We start from the raw sequence: 23,728 nt of genomic DNA, 5'->3' as shown, positions 1-23,728 counted from the left end.
AGCTAGCATGTTGGGCTCTAAACGACTTGAGGCGGTCTTTAGTAAATTCCTGCCGATTTGTGTACTGCGCATGCGAGGAGAGGAGCAGGTGTGCGTCGGGGTGTGGCGTGACGCAGGGGGAACAGTGGAGCAGCCGTCCTCGCTGTCAGGTGTTCCCTGTCTAAGGGACATAACACAGAACTTTCCAGAGCCCACAGTGCCTCCTGGAACAATGGAAGACGGCCTAAGGGGAGGCTGAGACCTCTGCTTCGGCCCCTGGTCGTCCACGGTCTAAACCTGAAGTGTTAGGTGTAATGTGCGTTTCCTGTGTTTGTCTTTGTACCCCCTACCTCCCAGGGCTGGTACGTGGTTTCAAAGAAATGTAGGCGAAGGCACCCTGAAAAGCCTAAAGCACTATGTGACAGCATGTCAAATGAAAATGTTACTAATTCAGGTTTCACTCTCTGCTGTGGCCTTTGTGTGCATCGGTACAAGTCTGCCCTGTGGCACATTCCAGCTGTGCTCTTACAGGACTCAAGCTAGAAGGGAGCCCGGGAACACAGCGGGCACTTCGCAGTGCTCCCGCCCCAGTTGGCAAAGGAACATGACGTCAGCACCCGCAGAAGGCCAGAACTCGGTGAGAAGACCCCTGGCCTTGAGGAAAGTGCTGTGAAAATGTTTTGCGCTGCGCTTCACGACAGAAGGACCGGGGGAGTCGGGAAGGGACGGACCCGCAAATAGTAGGGAGGTATTATTTAAATTCTCTTAAGAATTTAAGAATTTTAAAAAACCAGCTGGACTTGTCCCGTATATAGCATGCATTTTCCACCCTGAGGTTGACCAGGGTCTGTTCAGGGACAAGCTGGCAAGCAGGGCGATCCTGCAGCTGGGAAGCATGGCACCCATGGGCCGGCTGCTGTGCCACCTGCTCACTGCCATGTGTTGATGTCACAAGACTCCTCCCTTGCTGTCTTCCAGGAAAGTAGAATGAAGACACAAAGGGTGGGCCCTTCTATATGCTTACATTTGCCTTTACTAGAATAAGCATCTATCAGCATTTTAAAAAATCATTAAGATGGGAAGACCCTCTTGTAGAATGACGGGGAGGCAGACATGAGTGGAAAACATAGCCCAGGGGTCCCCAAACTACGGCCCACAGGCCAATGCGGCCCCCTGAGGCCATTTGTCCGGCCCCCGCCGCACTTCCGGAAGGGGCACCTCTTTCACTGGTGGTCAGTGAGAGGAGCATAGTTACCATTGAAATACTGGTCAGTTTGTTGATTTAAATTTATTTGTTCTTTATTTTAAATATTGTATTTGTTCCCGTTTTGTTTTTTTTTTACTTTAAGATATGTGCAGTGTGCATAGGGATTTGTTCATAGTTTTTTTTATAGTCCGGCCCTCCAACGGTCTGGGGGACAGTGAACTGGCCCCCTGTGTAAAAAGTTTGGGGACCCCTGACATAGCCTATTTCTCTGTGTATTTCTGCATTGTCTACAAGCTGCTCCTCACCTCCTCCCAGCTTTGTCTTTGTCTCATCTCTGGAAATCATCATCACTGTTCACCAGGTGGTGGTTTTGTTTTTAAACATGCACCATTAAAATCATGTCCCTTTAAGAACAAAAACTGAAAGTGGGACTTTATTACGTAAGTGTTCATCGGTTTCCACATATCAGTTGAGCACCTGCCATTGGGGTAGGCACTATGTAGGTGTTAAGGATCAAAGAATTGGTCAAGTTCCCTGATCTGAGAATTTATATTTTAACCTTTAGTAACTTAAAAAACATTTATTTTTTTACTATTTCAGAGTAATTATGGAATCACTCCAAGTTGCAAAGATAGCACAGAGAGGTAGGTCCTTTGCACCCTTTATCTGGTCCCCCCATGGTTACATCACGCATAACTAGAGTACCTTATCGAAACCGACCATACAGAATCACACGTGTAGGTTTGTGTAACTGTCGCCACAACTGAGATGCAGAACTGCTTATCACTGCGAACATCTGCTGTGGGCCACCCCTTGCTAGTCAGGCCCCACACGCACACGCACACGCACACACTCCACTTCACCATCTTCACTGCTGGCAACCACTAACCCGTTCCCACCTCCATAATGCTGTCATTTTGAGACTGTTACCTAAATGGAATTGTACAGTATGTGTGACCTTTCCTAATGGGCTTTTTTTTTTTTAAACTCAGCACAATGCCCTTGAGATCCATCCAAGATGTTGTATCAATAAGTTGGGTTTTTTTTCCTTTTTATTGTAGAGGAGTACGGAGTGGGTGTTAATTTAATCATTTACCTATAGAGGGATATTTTGGTTATTTCCACTTTGGGGCTATTGCAAGTAAAGCCACTATGAACAATTATGTATGATTGTATGTGGGTGGGTGTGAGTGTGTGTGTGTGTGTAAACACAGGTTTTAAGTTTTCTGGGACAGATGCCCAGGAGTACAGTTGCTGGGTCATATAGCAAGTGTATGTTTATTTTTTGAGGAAACTGCCGAACAGTTTTCCGTAGCAGCCGTCCCATTTACATTCCCATAGACCAGTGGTCGGCAAGCTCATTCATCAACAGAGCCAAATATCAACAGTGCAACGATTGAAATTTCTTTTGAGAGAAAAAATTTTAAACTTAAACTATATAGGTAGGTACATTCCTTATCGAGGTAGCGCCCGCATGTGGTATTTTGTGGAAGAGCCACACTCAAGGGGCCAAAGAGCTGCATGTGGCTCGTGAGCCACAGCTTGCCGACCACTGCCATAGGCAGTGCACAATTTTCCCACATTCTCTCCGGCATCTTGTGCTGTCACTTCTTAAAATTTTATCTTTACTGACAGATGTGTAGTGACGTCTCATCATGGTCTCAGTTTGCGTTTCCCTAATGGATAGTTGTGTTGAACATGTTTTCATGTGCTTCTTGGCTATCCATATATCCTCGTCACTGAAATGTCTGTCTGTTCATGCCTTTTGACCATTTTCCAGTTGGATTGTTTGTTTTACTACGGAGTTTAGAGTTCCTGGTATGTGTTAGAGAATATTCCTTTGTGGAATAAATGGGTTCCAAATATTTTATCAGGCTGTATAGCTTAAGGTTTTTATATTGTGAAAGTCCAGTTTTCAACCTTTTTTCCCTTTAGGGTGTCGTGTCATGTCATAGCTAAGGATCCTTTGCCTAACCCCAGATCCCAAAGATAGTCTCCTACATTTTTTTCCTAAGTTTTATAGTTTTACATTTAAGTTTATCATCCAGCTTGAGTTAATTTTTATATAAGATGTGAGGTTTAAGTTGAGGTTCATTTTGAATTTTTTGTCTACTGGTGTCCAGTTCCAGCACCATTTGTTGAAAAGTCTATCCTTCCTCCACTGAGTTACTTCTGCACATTGTCAAACATCAGCTAGGCGATAATGTGGAATTATTTCTGAGTTCTCTATTCTTTCCATTGATCTGTGTCTCTTCCTGCCAAAACCATACAGCCTTGGTTAATGTATCTCTATAATTAGTGTTGAAATTGAGCAGATTGATTTCTCTTACCTCATTCTTTTTTAAAATTGGGTTAGCGATTCTAGTACCTTTGTGTTTACATTTAAAACTTGAGGATAATCTTGTCTATCTACAAAATAGAGGGATCTTAAGAATGTTAAACTGTATCTGTGTGGACAGAACTGACACCTTTACTATGTTGCGTTTTCAAGTCCATGGACACAGTGTGTCTCTATGTATTTAGATCTTAGGTTTCTCTCATAGGCATTTTGTGGTTTTCAGCATCCAAGTTCTGAAGAAGTTTTTTTGGTTTGTATCTATTTCTCTTTTAGTTTTCTGAGTTGTAAGTGGTATTGTATATTTTTTTAATTTGGCATTCATGTGTTCATTGCTTGCATTTACAGATACAGTTGATGTCTGTATATTTGTCTCGTATTCTGTGACCTTGCTCATCTTCCTACGCGTTCTATTGTTTTTGTTTAGATCTGTTGGGTTTTTCTACATGATCTAGTTTTATTTATTTCTTTATGACAGTTATATCTTATTCTTGCCTTATCGCACTGGCTAGAACTCTCAGTACTACATTTGTGGAGCAGAAGTGGCGAAAGCAGACAACCTTGTCCTGTCCCATTTTATGGGGAAAGCACTCACCATGAAATATATTAGCTGTACAACACTCTGTAGATGCTTAATTCAAATTGAGGAAGTTCCCTCTATTCCTGTCTTTCTGAGTGGGTTTTTTTTTTAATCATAAATCGGTATTGAATTTTGTCAAATGTTTTTTATGCATTAATTGGTATAGTCATGTAATTTTCTTCTTTAGCCTGTTAATGTGGTAGATTACATGGATTGATATTGAATATTGAACCAGCTTGTCATCCTAGAATAAACCCCACTTGGTCATGGTGTATAATTCATTTTATATATTTCTTAATTCTATCTGCTAATGTCTTGTTAAGTAGTTTTGCATCTGTTTTTATGAAAGATACTGATATCTAATTTTCTTTTTAATACTGTCCCTGCCTGGTTTTGGTATTAAGGAAATATTGATTTCATAAGATACAGATGTGTTTCCTCCTGTTTATTGGAAGAGAATGTATACAATTGGTGTTAATTCCTCCATATGTTTTCACTGATAATGTGGAATCTGAAGAACAATATAAACAAAGAAGCCGAATGGAAACAGACTCATATACGTGGAACAGACTGAGGGTTGCCAGAAGGGAGGGGGGAACTAGGTGAAAAAGGTGAAGGGATTAAGAAGTAGAGATTGGGGCCCTGGCTGGCAGGCTCAGTGGTAGAGCATCAACCCGGCATGCGGAAGTCCCGGGTTCGATTCCCGGCCAGGGCACACAGGAGAAGTGTCCATCTGCTTCTCCACCCTTCCCCCTCTCCTTTCTCTTTATCTCTCTCTTCCCCTCCCACAGCCAAGGCTCTACTGGAGCAAAGTTGGCCCGGGTGCTGAGGATGGCTCCATGGCCTCTGCCTCAGGTGCTAGAATGACTCTAGTTGCAGCAGAGCAATGCCCCAGATGGGCTGAGCATCACCCCCTTGTGGGCATGCTGGGTGGGTCCCAGTCAGGCACATGCGGGAGTCTGTCTGTCTGGCTCCCCACTTCTCACTTCGGGGGGGGGGGGAAGTACAGATTGGTAGTTACAAAATAGTCCTGGGGGTGTGAAATGCAGAATGGGAAATATAGTCAATAAGGTCATGGCTATGTATGCTGCTGAGGGGGTACGGGAAGTACCATGGAGAGGGAACATTTTATAGGGTTTATGGTTGTCTGGCCACTGTGCTGTGTACTAATACAAAATGATGCTGAATGTAAACTGTAATTGAAAAATGAAAACACTGGCAGATGAACAGAATTATTCTCTATGAGCAAACTGTATTTCTGTTGCATAGACCACAGAATTGCGAAATGTTAAAAAAAAAAAAAATGTTCTTGGGTAAAATTCTCCTAGGAAGCTATGTGGACCAGGGAGATTTCTGTTTTGGGAGATTTTAAATTCAAATTCAATTTCCTTAATACTTACAAGACTAGTAAAATTATTTCCTATTGGGTGAGTTTGTGGTAGTTTGTGTTTTTTGAGGCATTGGTCCATTTCATCTAAATTGTCAAATTTATGTATATAGAATTGTTCATAGTAATCCCTTATCCTTTTGATGTCTTTGGGGTACATAGTGATATCCTCTGCTTTAATTCATAATATTGGTAATTTGTATTTCTTTATTGCTTTGTCAGTCTTGCTAGAGATATGACCATTTTCTTGATCTTATTTAAGGAGTCAGGCTTTTGTTTCTTTTATTGTTCTATTTTCAAATTCACTGGTTTCTGCTCTTTATTATATCCTTTTTATTCTGCTTGCCTTGTGTTTGTTTTGCTCATCTTTCTCTAGGTTCTTTAGGGTAGGTGCTTAGATTATTATTTGTGACTTTTCCTCCTTTCTGAAGTGAGCATTTGGTATTTTAAATGTCCCTCTTAGGACTGCTTTAGCTGTGTCTCACAGATTTTGATAGTCTGTATTTTCATTTTAATTTGGTTCTATATATTTTATTTCCCTTGAGACTTCCCCTTGCAGCCATGGACCACTTAACTTAAAAGTCTTTTGTTTAGTTTCCAAGTGTTTGGAGACTTTTCGGTTATTTTTCTGATATTTCTTTCTAGCTTGATTCTCTTGTGGTCAGAGACATACTCTGTATGGCTTTGATTCTGTCTGTTGTAGTTTGGCTCTCTAGATGTTCATTCTTTGTATGTGTTCTACGGGCATTTGCCCGTAGAATGTGTATGCTATCAGGTGGAATGGTCTATATATGTTGATTAGATATCCATACTGATTTTCTTTCTACTTTTTCTAACAACTTTTGAAATAGGGATGTTGAAGTCTCCAACTAGTATTGTGGACTTCAGTTCGTCATTGTTTGGTTCTCAAACTTGCACCTCTTTGTCTGGTGCATGCACATTTAATATTTGCTGTGTTTTCTTGACGGGCTGACCCTTCTGTCATTGTGTAATATCTATCTCTGTCTCTGGTGATTTTCTTTGCTATGAAGCCTACTTTATCCGATATCAGTAAACCCATTTCTGCTAGTTTCTGATCAATGATTGCATGATATATCTTTTTCATTCTTTTAATATATCTTTTTCATTATATTTGAAGTGAGCTTCCTGTAGACAACAGATAGTTGGGTCATAGTTTGGTTTTGTTTTTGTAACAGAGACAGAGAGAGAATGAGAGAGAGGGACAGATAGGGTTAGACAGGAAGGGCGAGAGATGAGAAGCATCAGTTCTTCATTGAGGCAATTTAGTTGTTCATTGATTGCTTTCTCATATGTGCCTTGACTGGGGGGCTACAGCAGAGTGAGTGACCCCTTGCTCAAGCTAGTGACCTTTGGGCTCTAGCCAGCAACCATGGGGTCATGTCTGTGATCAAGCCGGCGACCTCAGGGTTTCGAACCTGGGTCTTCCGCATCCCAGTTTGACACTATCCACTGTGCCACCACCTGGTCAGGCGGGTCAATCTCTGACTTTTAATTGGTATAGTTAGATCATGATGTACATTTAATGTAATTATCGATATATAGCACATAAGTTGGCTATTTTTCTTTCATTTGTACTTTTTTTCATTTGCCTTTTTTTTCCCTGTCTTCCTGTAGGGTACTTGAAAAATTTTAGAATTCCATTTTGATTTATCTATTAGTGGTTTTAAGTGTGTCTCTTTGTATATATTTTTGTGGTTTGTGTAGGTATTACAAGTATGCATGTAAACATGTAAACGTATGTATATGTATATATACGTGTAATTAATTACCATCTATCGGTATCAACAGTTGACCAGTGTGAATGATGTGTAAGGGAGCCTCACTTCCCTTTATCTCCCTTTACCCTCTCCTGCTTGTAACACAGTTGTCTTAAACATTTTCTCACCTACACATCAGTGTTATCATTTTAACCATCAAACAAATTAGAAAATTCGAGAGGGACAATATATTATATTTACCCATATTCTTACTCTTTCCATTTTCCTCCTCCTGTTCCTTCTTTTTTTTATTTCCTTTATCTGTGTTTTCTCTGAGCTTAGCTTACTAAGAATTTTTATGAGGAACAGATGTGCAGTTTTGTCAACTGCCTTTACAAGATGGGTGGTTTTTCTCCTCTTATCTATTAATGAATTCAGTTATAGTCATTGGACTTTCTAACGTTGAGTCTGCCTTTGCATTCATAGGATAAACCTTGTAGGTCACAATATGTTATCCGTTTAAGACACTACTAATTTTGCCTTGTTATTATAGTTAGAATTTTTGCTGTTGTATCTATGAGTAAGATTGTGCTTCTAAGCTCTGCTGCTGGGCACCAAACGGTGACCTCTTTTAGAAGATGCATATTTCCCCGCTGCCTGAGACCCACTCCCTGCGGTCACTCTCAAATTGATCCTAAATTTCCTGTTAAATACTATATTTCTGCTTTTTAAATGTCCTGCCTGGCTTGTGTAGTCATTTTAAATTGTTGAACTCTGGTTTGCACTTTGCTATTTTCGTGCCGTCCTTACCCATTTTTGGTATCTAAGTCATATAGCTTTGTAGAAGAAATGGAAAATCTTTACATATTTTCTATGTTCTGTACCAGTCTAGCACACAAATTAATATGTTCTTTATACTTTAAAGGTTGTTTAAAACATTTAAAAAAAAATGTAGTGCTTAGCCAGACCCCGGGGCCAGGTGTTTTACTGAGGGGTGGGCGGTGGGAGGATCTGTGACTATCTTTTCCATTTTCTTTTCCTATAGGTACTGGTTCCTTCAGGCTTTCTGCTTCTTAGTGACTCATCTTAGTTTATATGTTCCTAGAAAATCGTTTTATTTCTATGTTCAATTTTTCTTTTTCAAGTTTATTGGAATTTGCGTATGTTCTCTAATAATTTTGAAGTCACATCCACGCCTGTAGTTACAGCCTCTTTATTATTCCTAATTTTATTTATCTTTTTTTTTATTAGACTGTTCTCTTTTATTGGCCTTTAAACATCTTTTGGCTATAATGATCAAACTGACTTGTTTTTGTTGCATTCGTTCCTGTTGTTATCTTTATTGATACACTTTCTTCTACGTTCTTTTTTTAAAAATCTCTTTGAGATCATTGTTTACTGCACTTTCCATCTCTGTCTTCCAAGTACACGTTGAACTTGGCCTCGCTCTCGGATGCACCCCGTAGGTTAGGAGCCAAGTGCGCTCATCATCACCCATTGCTTATACTGGCTCTAATTTCAGCTTTGGTTTTCTTTCATAAATTACTCTCGGGTCAGAGTTCCAAGTGACCTGTACTGTTTCTCTTTTGAGTGTTTTATGGAGGTTTTATCTGTGGCCACATACTTGCTCAGATTTTTTTTAAAGTGTTACTTGGAAATGAATTTAAATCTGAAATTCATCTAGCTTGATTATATATTCAAATGGTCTATATTCTTACCTAGTTTTTTCTCTCTGTCAATTTCTGAGAAAGATGAGCTAAAATTTCCCACTATGACCATGAAGAGTTTCCGCTTGCATTTCTAACACTTGTTTTATTGTTTGTGCCGTGTGGTTCAGTGAAATATAATTTGTGACTATTATCTTGTAGACTGTATCTTTAATCCAATATAAACTGTCCCCTTGCCTTTGGCCTTGAATTTCATGTTATTAATACTGCATTTTTTGCTTTCTTTTTGATAACTTACTAGGTTTAAGTCTTTTTGTAAATACACAGCTCAGTTCTTTCCCATCTGAAAGTCTCTTTTTATAGGAGAATTAAACTGTCGGTATTTGTCATAAATATTGCTATGTTTGGACTTACCTCTGGCATTTATTTTCATTTTCTACCCTACATGGTCCTTATTTCTCTCCCCGGCTCCCTTTGCTTTAGTGCTGCACTCACGGGTTTTCCCCCCCTTTTGCTGCTTTGGAAATGCTACATCCAGTTCATCTTTAGTTGTTAAAGCAAAACCTTCATTCTCATCGCTGACAGGGAGATCCGTCAACTTGGAATTTGTGACCTGTTCTCCCCACAAGACACACTTCCAGGACCTCGTTCTTGTTCTGTGAATGCGTCGTTTTCACAATAGCCCGGTCTTGCTTTATCAGTGCAGTAACCCCCTGAAGATAGCAAGTGTGTGTGTCCGTGTGTAAGTTCTGGGCTCTGCACTGGGGTCCAGTTCGGGATGTTTTTATCTTTCTCGATTGTGCAGATCATTCCCCCAAACGTCTCCTCATCCTTGTGTGTCCACTTACATATTAAGATACAGACGTGTGTGGATTGGAGTCGGTGGCTGCCATGTGGTTCCCACTGCAGCCCTCTCTTCTGAATGGGACAGATAGATGGCCAAGAACCATGTCAGTTAGTGGGTGGCCTGACAGCAGATTTCCCTTCAGGCCTGCGGGGGGGCCCCTCCTGGAGGGAAGCTCTGCCCTGAGCTGGAGCAGTCTGCCCCCCCCTTCCTCTCTGTTTGTGGGGGCGCCTGTGCTCTGCTCTGCGATTCTGTAGGAGCCACACCCACAGCACTCCTGGCCCCGTGCATGGAGATTTGTAACTGACCTCCCCTCACAAGTGCCCCATGGTTGCTCTCTCTGCAAGTTCGGGGTTTTTCCAGCACATCAGAGGGAAGACTCTCGGACCTCTGCCAAGCCCCCTGCCGGGCCAGCTCTGGTCGCAGTGTCCACTATCCCAGTGTGTCTGTCAAGCCGCCCCGCCTGCGTTCTGCCTCTCAGACATTCATCAGTATGATGATGCTCTTTCAATGCTGTCAAGGATTTCTTTTCTTTCTTGGTGAGGAGAAGAAAACACATGTGCTTGATCTGCCATCTTGAACCAGAAGTCAGAGAGAGGGTTTAGGGTGTCCCAAACGGGTAGCTTTTTGAATGAGGAAAACAAATCACTACACTGTTTTTTCTATAAATAAATCCAAAAGAGACATCCCTTTTCCTGTGCATGGAAGCCGAATGAAATGGACGGGTATGAGACATGTTGTCTACCGCTAGAGGGAAGTGGGCGCTCTGCTGCCCACAGAGGCTGGTGTTGGGCTGTGTCTGTGTGGCCTGCCCTGGTCATGCCCATAGCTGCCTCTATTAAAATGTAACTATTAGCAAATGAAATTAAATTACTTCAGTTGCCTAGTAACTAATCCAATTTGAGAATGAAGCAAAAATAGAATCCATAAATTTAGAAGTTTTAGGCCACTTGCCAAACAAAAGATTCTTGCTTGTATCCTTTTGATTGCCATTCGAATGGAAGAAAGAGTATGACACCGTCAAAGAGGCAGCGTTTGTGTTGACACTGCTGACTAAAAGGGAACCCCTTGATGACTGAGCATTATGAGGGATAAGCAGGCTGCCCAAGAGCCTCTAGCCACACTGACACCCAAACTGCCAACTAGGGGCAGGGGCAGGGCCAGGAAGGGGCTCTGCTTAACTACTAGGAATTTATTTTTCTGACTTAATTAAAAAGACAAAGGGCATGATAGGATTTAAGCCACATTATTCTTTTGGAAGAAAAGTATAAACCGTCTGTTTTACCCATTTTCATATAAAATAAAAAGTTTTCCCTTCCCAAAGCAGCTTTTCAGCAAGACTCAGAAAACTAGAGATCAGTTTAAGATTATGTAGCACACGAAGTTATTACTGGGATCACATAATATTGGAATTTAAAAGAAATAACACAATAAGTTGACATTAAATGTGATATCAGTTACTTCAAATATTACTTTTTCTACATACTTTTAAAAATGAGGAAAAAACACAATTGCATGTATTTACAATGACACATTTCAAGATAGAAAGTAAAAAAGAAATTATCCCCCCCCCAATAAAATAATTTCAAACTTGGAAGATTTTTAAGACTAGCAAGGTGGATGACTATACACTCTGGACCCAGATTAATTGCCTTATCACTTCTCTCCCTCTCTTTCATACAAACATATATATATATATACACACTAACACATTTTTTGCTGTGCCATTTGAGAGTTAATCTTTATTTCAACTTGTATATCCAGAACACATAACCAAATGCAATTATCCAATTCAGGAGATTCAGCATTGTTATAATATTATATTGATACAATTATTACTAGTGCTATGTTGACTGTATCGATACAGTATCACAATCCATATTCAAATTTTGCCATTTGTCCCAATGATACTTTAAAGTAATTCCTTTCTCTCTAGGTCAGGGATGCAGCCCTGCAGTGCAGTGTTGGCTGCATGAGATTACATCTCTTTGATCCTCTGTAATCTGAAACAGTGCCACTGCCTCTCTTGTCTTTCATGACATTTACATTCTATAAGGGAACAGAGAATGTCCTTCATGATTAGGTGAAGACACAGTTTTCAGTCATTAATGACAATATTGTTTTGGGTGATCTATGTTCTTAGGAGGATTGTCCAGCAGTGGGCAGCTAGCAGCCTCAGAGCCCTGTCACCCCAAAGTGTGTCTGGGTCAGGTGGGGCCCAGGTCCCGGTGCCAAGGGCTCTGGCCTCCATTCCCACTTGACACAGAGTGGGCATTTTCTAACACAGTACACAGTTACTCATTCCAAACAGGAAAGCAGCCATTTCAGCCTGAAACCCACTTTCCTCCTCCCCCTCCTTTCAGTGTTTTAGATGTAAAAGCTCATGAAAGAAAAGGCCACACACGTTAGCAGAAATATTTAGGCTCTCTAAATAATGAGGCTAAGAAATGCCTTTGTGGGAAACGTGTGTGCGTCAGAGTTTATGTTTACGTATGGTGGAATGTGGAAGAAGAAATATTCAAAGAGCTCTTTCTTGTCCTTGGAACTGAAGAGGTCCATGCCCGCGTCTTCCAGGGCCCCAGTCTTCCGCTGGCTGGGGCCAGTTCACCCACAGTGCAGCGCGTGCTCATTATGAAGCCTGCACAGTGCCGCAGTTCCGCCACGTGTGTGAGCTGCTCCCTGCCCACCTTCGCTCCTCTCTGCAGCCCCTTCCTTCTCCCCTTCCTGCTTTTCTAGTGATTTCCAGTCTTAGACACGCAGACCAGAAACAGCTAGCAATTGTGGCCAGGCTGTAATGTCAGGGTCTCGGGACTTTTAATCACCTACTTAGTGCATCCTTCCGATTGATAGCTCCTACCGTAGCCAGACTTCTGAGCTTAGGTTCTCACGTGCGTGCCATCATCTTCCATGAGACTCCTGAACTGCTTCCTCACTCCCCTGCCCTGTGCAAAGCCCGGGGCATCCCACAGACCAAGGGGAGGGTGGGCAACCCGCTGCGGAACAAAGATGTTGCTTCTCATTCACTCATTCGTTCAACAAGCAGGTGCTGAGCGTCTAGGATAGGCCAGAGCTAGAGCCACAGACGTGGACAGGTCAGCCAGATGCCCTGCCTCAAGAAGCTTTTGTAGAAAGCCATGTGATATGCCAGTGAAGTAAAGCCAGAAGGACATGTTCCAGGTGACAGTAAGCGTCATGAGGAGAATCGAGCAGGCTCAAGTCGGGGACAGTGGGAAAGGGTTGGGATGCTCAGGCCGGCTCCCCCAGTTTGCCGTCTCAGCTGGCTGATGACCGGGACCGTGGGTTTTGCCCTGTTCCAGGATGTGCACGTGGGGAGATGGGAGCAGGCCCAGGAGCTCCTGACTGATGGTCTATGTCGTTTGGGGTTTCTGGGAGAAAAAACAGGGTTGTGTCCCTCATACAGGCCAAACCTGGGGTCAAGGAACTGAAGGAGCGTCCATATGATAATCTGAGAAATTATTTCCTAAAGAAATTTGTTTGTTCAAGGGGGAGCTTAATAGGACTTCAGCATTTGTTTAACCGAACTTTTATATGAAAAACATCTGAAGTATGTACAACCAATTTAGAATAGGTATCATCTTGCATATGCTTTCTAGACATGATGGGACTGGACCATGCAGTTAATTCAGAATGATTTTCTGTAACTCTTGACAGGTAATTTCCATTCACCTTTGCCCCTAAAATCAGGCCACATGCAATTCTCCCTTATAGACTGTATCTTTCCATTTAAACAGTACCAGATTGAAATTATTGCTTAACAGAACAGGGTAGGTGTTATCTTTTTCACATCTTTTCAAAAGGTCTTGGGGCTACAGGGTGTGATTTCCGGCACGCACTAAGGGGGCCTGGTTGGGCTTGAGAGGCGGGAGGAGCCGGACCTGCCCAGGGCTCAGTTGGCCATGAGCCCTCGTGCCAGCAGAACGCCGTCCTCCCAGGTGCGGGCTGGAGCGAGCTGCAGTGTGTCTGGTTCTGAGCAGTGCTGTGTCGTGTGCCTCAGCAACGTGTGCACACGCCCTCCAGTAAGTGTATACACTTCCACCAACACTTGACCTTGAGGCACTCCTAGAGGGTGAGGAAGGGGTGGGTCCGATGCCTGGGACGGGACAGCCAGGCTACCAGCTGTCACTGATGGTGGAGGCTTCTCCATCACTCTGAAGTAGGTTCCCCGAGGCCCTCCCCCACATGAACCTCAGAATTCCTGTGGCCTTTTCCCTGTCACAGGAATTGTGGGCAGCATGGGCAGCCCTGGCCAGACGCCCCCAGCGGGAGAGCCCCCCCCCCTCGCGGGAGTGCTGGTCAGACTGATGTGGGCACCTTACTGGGGAGAAGACCCAAAGCACCTCTCTCGTTTCCTTCCCTCCACTCAGCTCGTTCCAGAACTCCTGGAAACAGCAAAAGCCCACAGAAAGGACTGAAATGAACAGTTGTTCTGCATCTCCCGCCAAGGTGGGGGACAACAGAGGCCTTCCCAGAGAGGCTGTGGCCCATATGACCCTAACCAAGTTCAACAGAGCAAGGCCGTATATTCAGACCTCCTACATTCGGGGGCTCATGACACTTGAAAGCCTAGAAAGAGAACGTTCACCAAGAAGCAGAACTCTTGAATGGCCCAGTGCACAGATTTTATCACAACTCAAGACCTGACGGGACTTCTCAACCCCACTCACACTCAGAGGCACCAGTGAGCAACGTCAGAAGGTTTCCTAAGCAAAGGAACCGCCAAACAAGCAAAGCCCAAGTGTCCCTGTGATGCCCCAGGGACCGGTAATCGCTTCCTCCCTGTACTCTCCTCCCACAGGCCCCCCCCCCCGCCACTCTCCTCCCCCATCGCGGTCCCTACACTTGGCCAGGTGCAGCACAGACAGCGTGGCCCATGCGCACTGTGCCTCCCTGCTCTCTGGGGCGGCCTCCTGATTCACCACAGACCAGGAGGCGAAAACAATCACCCTCTGTGATGAGCTCCTTCATCCGTTTTACTTTCTGAGACAATGCAAAAGTAACCTGAAAGGTAAAAGTATAAACTTGAAGATCCAAAGGAAAATAAAAAACCCTAGTGGTGAGCACTGCATGTCCAGGATTGTACCCAGAGACTGTCGGAGTGCAGCAGCAGGGACAGTCACTGTCCCTCGGTAATTATGTGCATTCATTAGCGTGGCATCCATTTTTTTTGTCAGAGCCTTTGGTGACAGTCTCTCTCTGGAGAAGCACACACTCACGTGGCCTGAACTTAGATGGCCACCACATACCTCTCCAAGGGAGACCCCACCAGTAACACCAAAGTAAAGGCAGAGCTTACTGGGGGGGAGGGGGTGTTGTTTCGTTTGGTTTTAGATCTCAGGTGCTGGTGCAGGGGCCCAGGGTGTTTATTACAGTATAATGTTATAGACGCTGCTGACAAAGCTTCACGCGGAGGAAAAGGCAGTGTTACCGTTCCGTGGATGGTGGGGGGGGGGGGCATGGCTGGGAAGCTGCAGAAGGTTGGGAAGAAGAGGGAAAGTGTCATTTTCTTTCTTTAGGAAAGAAAAATATGGGGCAAGCCATAAACATAAGCCTTATTCCCAAGCCAGCAATTCTTACCCTTAATATGTTTTGTCAGGCAAGTCTTCAATACAGATTAAAATGAAATGCCAAGTAATTCCCACCTCTCAGCCGCTGGTGTCTGCGAACAATGGAGAGTGTTTTGATGAATGTCAGTTAATGGCACTCGCGCGCTGGTAGACTTAGTCCTAGCCTCGAAGACTGAGGTGGGGGAGGCGGTATCCCTGTGTGGAGAGGAGGGGAGATTGCTTCGTAATAACCCAAACTGAAAGCCAACCAGCAACAAAATCAGGATGGCAAGATAAAATGACCCTTTGTTGTTAATTAGGCTGAGAGCATATAACATGATTCCCAAGGGCTGAGTCCGCTGAGAGGAGGAGTTTTCTGTGTTTAAGCTGCGTTGCTGGGCAGATGCTATTTCTGTGGAAGGAAAGGGGGCAGCGCTATTGCTGGGGTCCGAGCCTCTGGTTCAGCTGGGATGGTCCCAGCAAAGTCTCCACAGTTGCCGTCTGTCCCCTCTCCCCCGGTTCCATTCTGACAGACAGCAGACACTGTGGACCCCACGTGACCTCATTCCCCACACATCACTGCCTTTGCAACTTTGTATTAATCGAAGAGTATGATAACAACGGCTATGCCGGAAGAATCCTGCCACGCCAGGATTTAAATCCTCTCCTTCTGGGTACTGGCAGGTGCCCCGTCCTCATTTGCTCATCCTGTTCTGAAGCGTGGGTGGGGGAATGTGCTTTTCACTTACTCGGGTATTGTTTGTAGGAGCTTTTACTGGGAGTTGCGGGCTAATTTTACGGTCGAGTAGGCAGCAGTTAACACTTCTGTGCAGGAATCATTGTGAAGGAAGTCGCCGTGTTTAAAGTCTAGTTGGTTAAATTGGTCTTCTCTTTAGAGTAGCAAGGATCGGCCTGTTAACTTGACTTTGGTGCTTATGTGGTTTTGTGTTTTGAGCCAGGGTTACCAGATTTTGTAGTGTCCAACTCAGTTTTCTTAGATGCTGAATCAGAAATTCTTGTACAAGTGCTTCGGACATGGAAAAAGTCTCTTCCTGTGACTAGAATGAGCGGTTTAAGGGTGAGGAGAATAAAACTGAGGTGTGTCAAGCTCAACTGTCCTCACAATGGTTAATAGCATCTGTGCCTGTGATCATCTGATTATGTGTGTGTGACAGAGAGGGGGACAGACAGGAAGGGAGAGAGATGAGAAGCATCAATTCTTCATTGCGGCTCCTTAGTTGTTCATTGATTGCTTTCTCATATGTGCCTTGACTGGTGGTCTACAGCAGAACAAGAGACCCCTTTGCTCAAGCCAGGGACCTTTGGGCTCAAGCCAGCACTGTGGAATCATGTCTATGATCCCACGCTTAAGCCAGCGACTTTGGGTTTCAAACCTGGGTCCTCTCTTTCCCAGTCTGACGCTCTATCTACTGTGCCACCACCTTGTCAGGCTGTGATCACCTGATTTGACCCCCACAGCGACTCTCAGAGGGGGTAACTGTCCCCGTTTTGCCCTGAGGAGCCTGAGCCCACATGGCTTTCCCAAGACCCCACAGAGTCAGGAAGCTGTCCTAGAGGTCTTTAACTTTGCACACTCTGGGTCAGTAATTAGTCTCAGAGCACCAAACATGATTTCTGAGAGCTGAATCTATACAACAGGAATGCTCTGCATTTAGGAATCCTGCACTTTCTCACATACATTTTAGAAGCAGCATGTTTGAATCCTCGGATAATCTGAAACGTCCATTTTGCTGCTAATTCCGGGCTTTCTGATACTCAAGTTTAAGGAGGTGCTAGAAGCATCTTTAGAAAAAGGGGAAAATGGAATGGCTTGGTTGGCCTCCCTCCTGCAGCCAGGGGATTCAGGAAAGCAGTAGAGTGGGCAGCCTGCCACCCTGGGAGAAAGGAAGGGCTCCCTGGTGATGCCGGTGGCCAGAGCTCGAGTCACATCGCTGGTGACGGACCTAGAGTCCCACTTTCCCTCCTCCCCTCACAGCCCCTCCATGATCCAGAGGCTGCTTTCTCCTGTGTGGGGGAAAACAAAACCTCCCTTGTCACCACTCCCACGAGGGGCACACAGGTGAGGCTGAGTCTAGACTTCCTCGCCCATAAAAGGGGCAGTGACACCCACCTCACTGAGGTTTGGAAGGAGGGTGCGGGGCACCTGGACCACTTTGCACAGTCAGGCTTGGTGGAAGGTGGTAACTGCAGTAGAGGCGTTCCAGAAGCTTCCAGCTTGTCCAGACATCTCTGGCCCTCCTGAGCAGACCCCATCTCACAGTCTATCTTTCATAACAATTCAGACTTCTGGCAGTTGGAGGGGGCGTAAAGGTGGGAGGCCCCAGTCCAGGTCAATACAGCCCCTGCCTGCAAAGATGATTAGAGAGGCAGCGGGTCAGACCCCACACCTCAGGGTCAGGATTCCTCAGTTTCAAAACCAAAGGAGAATCTCTGGCAGAACCCCACAGCAAACCCACAGCAGAGCTGAGCAGCTCTCAGCAAATTTCACTTCCCAAAGAATTGTTTCCACCAGTGAAATCAGTGGAGGTAACTAGTGGAGAAAGATTTCTAGTGGAGAAAGATTTGGGGCCCGGAGTCCTGCCTTAGCCTGGACCCCTCCCCCTGGGTGGACTGGGTGGCAGCCAGTCCTCGGGTACAGAAGTGGGGAGCACCAGGAGGGGCATTACTCCAGAAGGATTGTAATGTCTTGCTAATTTATACTGGTGAAAACCTAAGGGATGCCTGTAAGAATGGACGTTGAGAACATCAGTCCAAGGGAGATGAGCTAGATGTCAGCAGCTGGCAGTGGCTCTGAGAGACCGCTTTGCTGGTCGGCTGCAGCTGGGCTCAGCGGTCCTGCATTCATACGGGGGTTCTAGGACTTCCCGGGCATGAGGCTGAGGGAAGGAATCAGAGGCTTAGGGAGGCTGGGCTGCTGGAGCGGATTTATCACGTGCGCCCGCACACCTACTCCCTCACACTGGCACCAGAGCAGGCTCAGGACAGTCCCTGCTGAGATCCTGAGAAGTATGTCAGGGAGGGGGCAGCAGCCACCGTGAGGAGCTCTGGTGGCTGAACTCTGTAGCTGGGCATGCTGGGAGGACGGACTCTGCCGTTAAGATGGGCTCACTGCATGGCGGAGCCAGGGACCAGGTGGTGGTGACAGGGTTACCTACTGGGCCTCAGAACGTTTTCCCGCTATTGCTGTCCAGCTCCCAGCAAAGCGGCTTGTATGTATCCTTTCTTCGTGGCTTTTTCTTGCTTTCACTGTGCACACCTAAACACTGTGCATCTTGTTTTCTACTGTCACCCTTTGTTTCTTCCCCTAATCTCTGATACTGGAGAACACCGCTTCCGGTAACCTAGTGGGTTCCACCAACATGTCCTTTGGTAAAATGAAGTCTGAGCCCAGAGATGTTATTTAGAAGGAATGTTCCAAGTAGGTACCACTTCTCCAGGGCTCCCGAGACACCCACTCTGGTATTTGGGGCACCTACTGGTGAGCCACCAGTGGTGGCTGTGACTGTTGATTAAGCCCAGGGATTCTCTCTGTTACTCCCCGTAACGGCCAAGGAGGATACGTGGTGCTGTCTGTCCCCAGTGAGGGGACTGTCAGCTGGGCAGCGGCAGGCTGTCTCTCTGACCCCGACCCTCCCGCCGCAGGCACCCAGGCTGTCTCCGTGGGAGTCCGCTCAGACCTTCGCACAGAGAGCTCCTGCCAACTCCCTCTGGTGAGTACTAGGTGCTCAGACCGTCAGAACCAGCCACGAAAGGTGAGCAGTGTTTCACAGCTTGGCAGGGGGTGGGGAGAGCACGACAAAACCTTACAGGGACAGACCGTCCTGTTCAGTGAGAATAACCCAGGTCCCTGTTCTACGTGACGCAGTTGGAGGTTGGGGTAGATGAGTGAGTGGCCCCGTCACACAGGGCTCCCCAAGGAGAAGCCAGGTCATGCGCTCATGTATTTCCATCAGCTGCCCTCGGTCCTGTGAACCGGGGGTTCAGACTGAACAAGGCAGCCGAGGTGGGGTTTGGAAGTGTCTCAGGGTACTCTGGGTACTGCTGTGATGAACCCTCCCTCCAAGTCCTCCTGGTCTGCAGCCTGCTCACCTGAGCTTTCTGCCAACTCAGTCTGAATAAACATGGGCCAGCTGCCTCTTTTTTATCACCTCTTTATCATGTTGCTGGTCTGAACCCATTAGAGGAATAAAGAAAATGAAAGGCATTAACTAAGAAACATTCAAAACATTAAAGACCTTTGCAAAATACGCATGGCCCCTACCAATCTGCGACTTTGATAAAGATTAACAGGCCGCTCCCAGAATAGCTTGCTCTAAGCCCCACTGCCTCAATTTTACCCGTCTGCAAAATGGGGACAAAACTGTGGCCTGTTCCCTATCTTCTCACATCCCATGCTAGTGCTTGTGAATGACAAGGAGGACAGAGGCCAGGTGTATCTTCAGCTGAGAAGATAAGCTTTGCAGGGGGTCTTCTCATGTCCCCCTCCCCTGCAAGTCCCCCCTTCTCCTGAGCCCCCGGATCTGAAGCTGTTGCCTCTGAGACTGAGGGGACAAAGGAGTGACATCAGCTAGGTTACAGGCTCAAGAGTACTGCATCTTTGTGCCACTTCGGGTATTTTTTTGTTTGTTTTCTTCCTTTCTGAGGCTGTGGAGTGGGGGTGAGGAGGGAGGGCGAGCGCACTCAACCCCAAAACAGGAAACGTCATTGTTTGGCCACCTGTGCTTAAGACCCATCAAGCGTGTCACTAGAAGCACTGCGTCAAACAAGAGCTAAGAGGCACTGAAGGGTGCTGTGACAGTCTTAGCTGTGCCGGGTCACTCTGCACTACACAAGTGCAGGAGAGAATGCAGTGAGGGGCCCAGGCTGGGGGGACCCCCACCGAGCTGCCCCCCACCCCACCAAAGACGTCCAGCCCAGAGTTAAAGCAGCACATCACTGATAAGGTGGACCTCCTTTGGGCCAGAATGGCCCCATGAAATTCTGCTGAGTCTGAAATTAGAGTGACTGTTTTCCGGAACTTTCTCGCAGAATGAAGAATGAGGCTGCACACTCTGCTTTGTGTCGAGAACACGGGTGGAGAGGCTCAGCAGGACCCGCAGGTACAGTAGGTCCCTTTCTGTGCCGTGTGTTCTGAGCTGGCTGCAGCGTGAGCAGGGCAGGGGACTTTAAGGCCCAAGGGTGGCGTTGTTTCCACTTCTGCAGTCAGGACACCGAGGCACAGAGTGACGGGAGCATGTGGACGGCTCTGCCAGGCCGGATGGGGTTCCAGCCCTAGGGGTGGAGCTTGTCTACCTCTGTGCTGGTCTCTGCCCTCCACAGCATCCACATCCACCTGGGGTGTTTGTCTAAGGAGTCCTCGTTTAGTTTTATCAATAAAACATGACAAAGAATTTCCCAAGAAACACAGTGTTTCCAAGGGAGTTGCATGGACCCCTGAATTCTCCTCTCTGCCTTGGTCCGTCCCACCTTCCTGGTCCTCCATCCACGCCGCTGACTAGCCCTCTGCCCCAGGCATGCGAGCCGCTGCCCCCAGGACTCAGGCACCGTTGAGGTGCACACAGAGCCAGGGCTCCAGAGGAGTCACTTGCTCCAGCTGATCCGGGTCTCCTTGGGGGCTAACAGCGGTGAATGCTGAGCTGCTCCATAAGGGTGTTCTGTAAGAGGCACGTCAGCGATGTGCCTACATCTCAAGACTGGGGAGAGGGCCCTCCATGAGCTGATGGCTCCCAGCCCCAGAAGCTGGTTCATAGCCACAGAAAGGTGCAGACTTATGATCTGTCCCTCAGCTTTGCTAGGGATATCTAGTCGGATATGAGGATGAGACCGCAGTAGGCCATGAGTACAGGAGTGTGACGGCCAGTATCTCCCCCAGCACAGCGCCTCAAGAGTGAGAGGAGCGGCGATTTCTCCATTCTCGGACGCCTGTTCCCCGTTACTTTTCTCTTGAGGATTTTGTGGGGCAGTAACTTACGCTGTTCAGAAGCAGAGCCTCCCCTTGCTAATGTGCTAAATCATGTTTCTTTGATTTTCTTCCTCTAAGAGTACATTAGTGGCTCTTTTTAAAAGGTAGTATTTTGGGAGAAATCCTGGAAAGAGGAGGGTGCAAACCTGTGGTGACAGAGGCCTTTGAACCTCACAGGGTAAATTCCCCAGGGCTCCACGCCAGGAATCGTGGGAGGGAGCAGACCTTTCCATAAAGAAAAAGGTCTCTGCTGAGAACCCCAAATGCCCGGCCAGGCCTCTGTTGTTTGAAAACAACTTTTCTTCCCTGAGAAAAACTGCTTGGTCAGACTTCCCCAGTGAACATTTTGTCCTCTGGCAGCGGAAGCACCAGGAACCAAATTGGTGGAGGTATGCCCGTGGGAAGGGCGAGCGGCTCACCTGCCCTGGTGGCGGAGCGGGGGCTGTGCCTGTAGGAAGGGCGAGCGGCTCACCTGCCCTGTGCCCGTAGGAATGGCGAGCGGCTCACCTGCCCTGTGCCGGTAGGAAGGGCGAGCGGCTCACCTGCCCTGGTGGCGGAGCGGGGGCCGTGCCCGTAGGAAGGGCGAGCGGCTCACCTGCCCTGGTGGCAGAGCGGGGGCTGTGCCCGTAGGAAGGGCGAGTGGCTCACCTGCCCTGGTGGCGGAGCGGGGGCCGTGCCCGTAGGAAGGGCGAGCGGCTCACCTGCCTTGGTGGTGAAGCGGGGCTTCTCCTCAGGTCCTGGGCAGGCCACCCGACAGGAGAGGTCAGTCACCTCAGGGACCCCTCAGTTCCATCAGTGGGCTTTCTGTTTGAGAGGAAAATGGAGACTGGACTATTCTCATTCACTGGTCACACACCAAGTTATCAATCCTTCTGTTGTCACTATGTCTTCTGGGGCTTGAGGGTTGAGACGGGGCTTTCTCAAAAGAAGTCCCTTTTCAGAGAGAAATGGAGAGGCGCCTCTATACAACGGGCACATCCCTGAAATGAAGTATGTCTCCTGTCATATTCAAGGTGTTGAGCCAACTTGCTCCTTAACAGCGTCCTAGATCTCCTGACGAAGCCCCTCCTTAGTTTGTATCAGCAGAGGCTCCCATGTATTGAATTTCTTTAAAGCAAGGTTTTCCTGCATCTTGTTTGGTTCTTAAAATAGTAACAGAATTATTCAGAAACGGCAAGGAGCTGACAGCCCGTGAGAAAGTGCTTTAGCGCCTCAGGTCTTAGCCACCGCCAATGAACACGGGTGGGATTTTCGCTTCCCTGTGATCACCCCTCCCACACACACCCCTCCCACAAACCTAGTAACCGAGATGACCACAGTAAGAGAAAAAAGAAAATTCAACAAGCTTCAAGCATTTTCACATTCAGTAAAGAATCCGAGTACTGAGAGCAAAGTCAGAAGCAGGTCTCTCTCTTTCCACTGTATGAAACTGTCACTCAGATCCTTTTGAGAAACCCGAGCACTTTCTGTCCCTCTGACAGGACACGAGTGCTGAGCACATACATCCCTAGAACCACTAAAGAGGCTGGATTTAGCCAACTTTGATTTGGCTGAAAAAGAACAGAGAGAAAACATAAAAAAACTAAGGCATCAAATTCACACCATAGAAAAGACAAAATCATAAACTCCCTCCATGAGGATCAAGTAGCATTCATGGCAAAAGCGCATTTTCTGACGGTGAGTCAACCACTAGAAAAGCTCTCTGCAGCACCTGGCACAGAGCACACTCTCAGACCCCCATGCCTGGGATTCTGCTCCCAGCCCTTCTCCTCCTCCCACCCACCCCCGAAGGCTGCACTCAGATCCAGCGATCCGTGGCAAGGAGGAGCTTCGCCCGTGCGAGATTAATCACAGGCAGGGCCGAGCACCAGGCTGGGCTGTGGGATTGAGCCTGCTGGAGGAAGTGCAGCGGAAGGCTAACGCCGCCTTTTATCCAGAAGGCAAAGTTCAGAGATGTTTGCATTCTGCTAGGTAAGCATGGATCTCTCAGGACCCAACCTAGACAGATTGCCTCTCAGCAGGAATTCTCACCAAGCAGCACACAGGTGTGCCTCGGTGGACGCACCAGAGCCACGGAGGCCAGAGTGTCGGAACTGCTCGTTGGTCAAATAACTTGATTTTTATTTCATCCTTTTTTTTTTTTTTAAAGTGAGAGCAGGATAGATAGAGAGACACACTCCCCACCCCGACCGAGATCCACCTGGCAACCTCCAACTAGGGAGGATGCTTGAATCAACCAAGCTCTCCTCGGTGCCTGGGGCTGATGCCTGAACCAATCGAGCTGCTGGCTGCAGGAGGGGCAGAGAAGCAGATGGCCGCTTCTTCTGTGTGCCCTGACCGGGAATTGAACCTGGAACATCCACACGCCAGGCTGATGCTCTGTCCACTGAGCAACCGGCCAGGGCCTTCAAGTCTTAATTAGCATGAAGTATTGGCTTCAGACCACACCAGAGCACCACCCAAT

At 46.7% G+C, this 23,728-nt stretch overlaps 1 long non-coding RNA gene across 1 annotated transcript in view; it reads left to right on the top strand.

The window, feature by feature from the left end:
- Positions 1-20,386, top strand: part of LOC136314520 (uncharacterized) — a 101,306-nt gene extending 80,920 nt beyond the window's left edge. The window contains exons 3-4 of the long non-coding RNA XR_010727328.1: positions 18,945-19,012; positions 20,331-20,386. This is a non-coding gene — a long non-coding RNA (uncharacterized lncRNA). The remainder of the gene's footprint in view (positions 1-18,944; positions 19,013-20,330) is intronic.
- The last annotated feature ends 3,342 nt before the right edge of the window (positions 20,387-23,728 follow it).

The sequence above is a fragment of the Saccopteryx bilineata genome, chromosome 10 (genome assembly GCF_036850765.1).
Source record: "Saccopteryx bilineata isolate mSacBil1 chromosome 10, mSacBil1_pri_phased_curated, whole genome shotgun sequence".
NCBI lineage: Eukaryota > Metazoa > Chordata > Mammalia > Chiroptera > Emballonuridae > Saccopteryx > Saccopteryx bilineata.
Note: the sequence above shows the minus strand (reverse complement) of the source record. Positions and strands in the feature narration are given on the sequence as shown.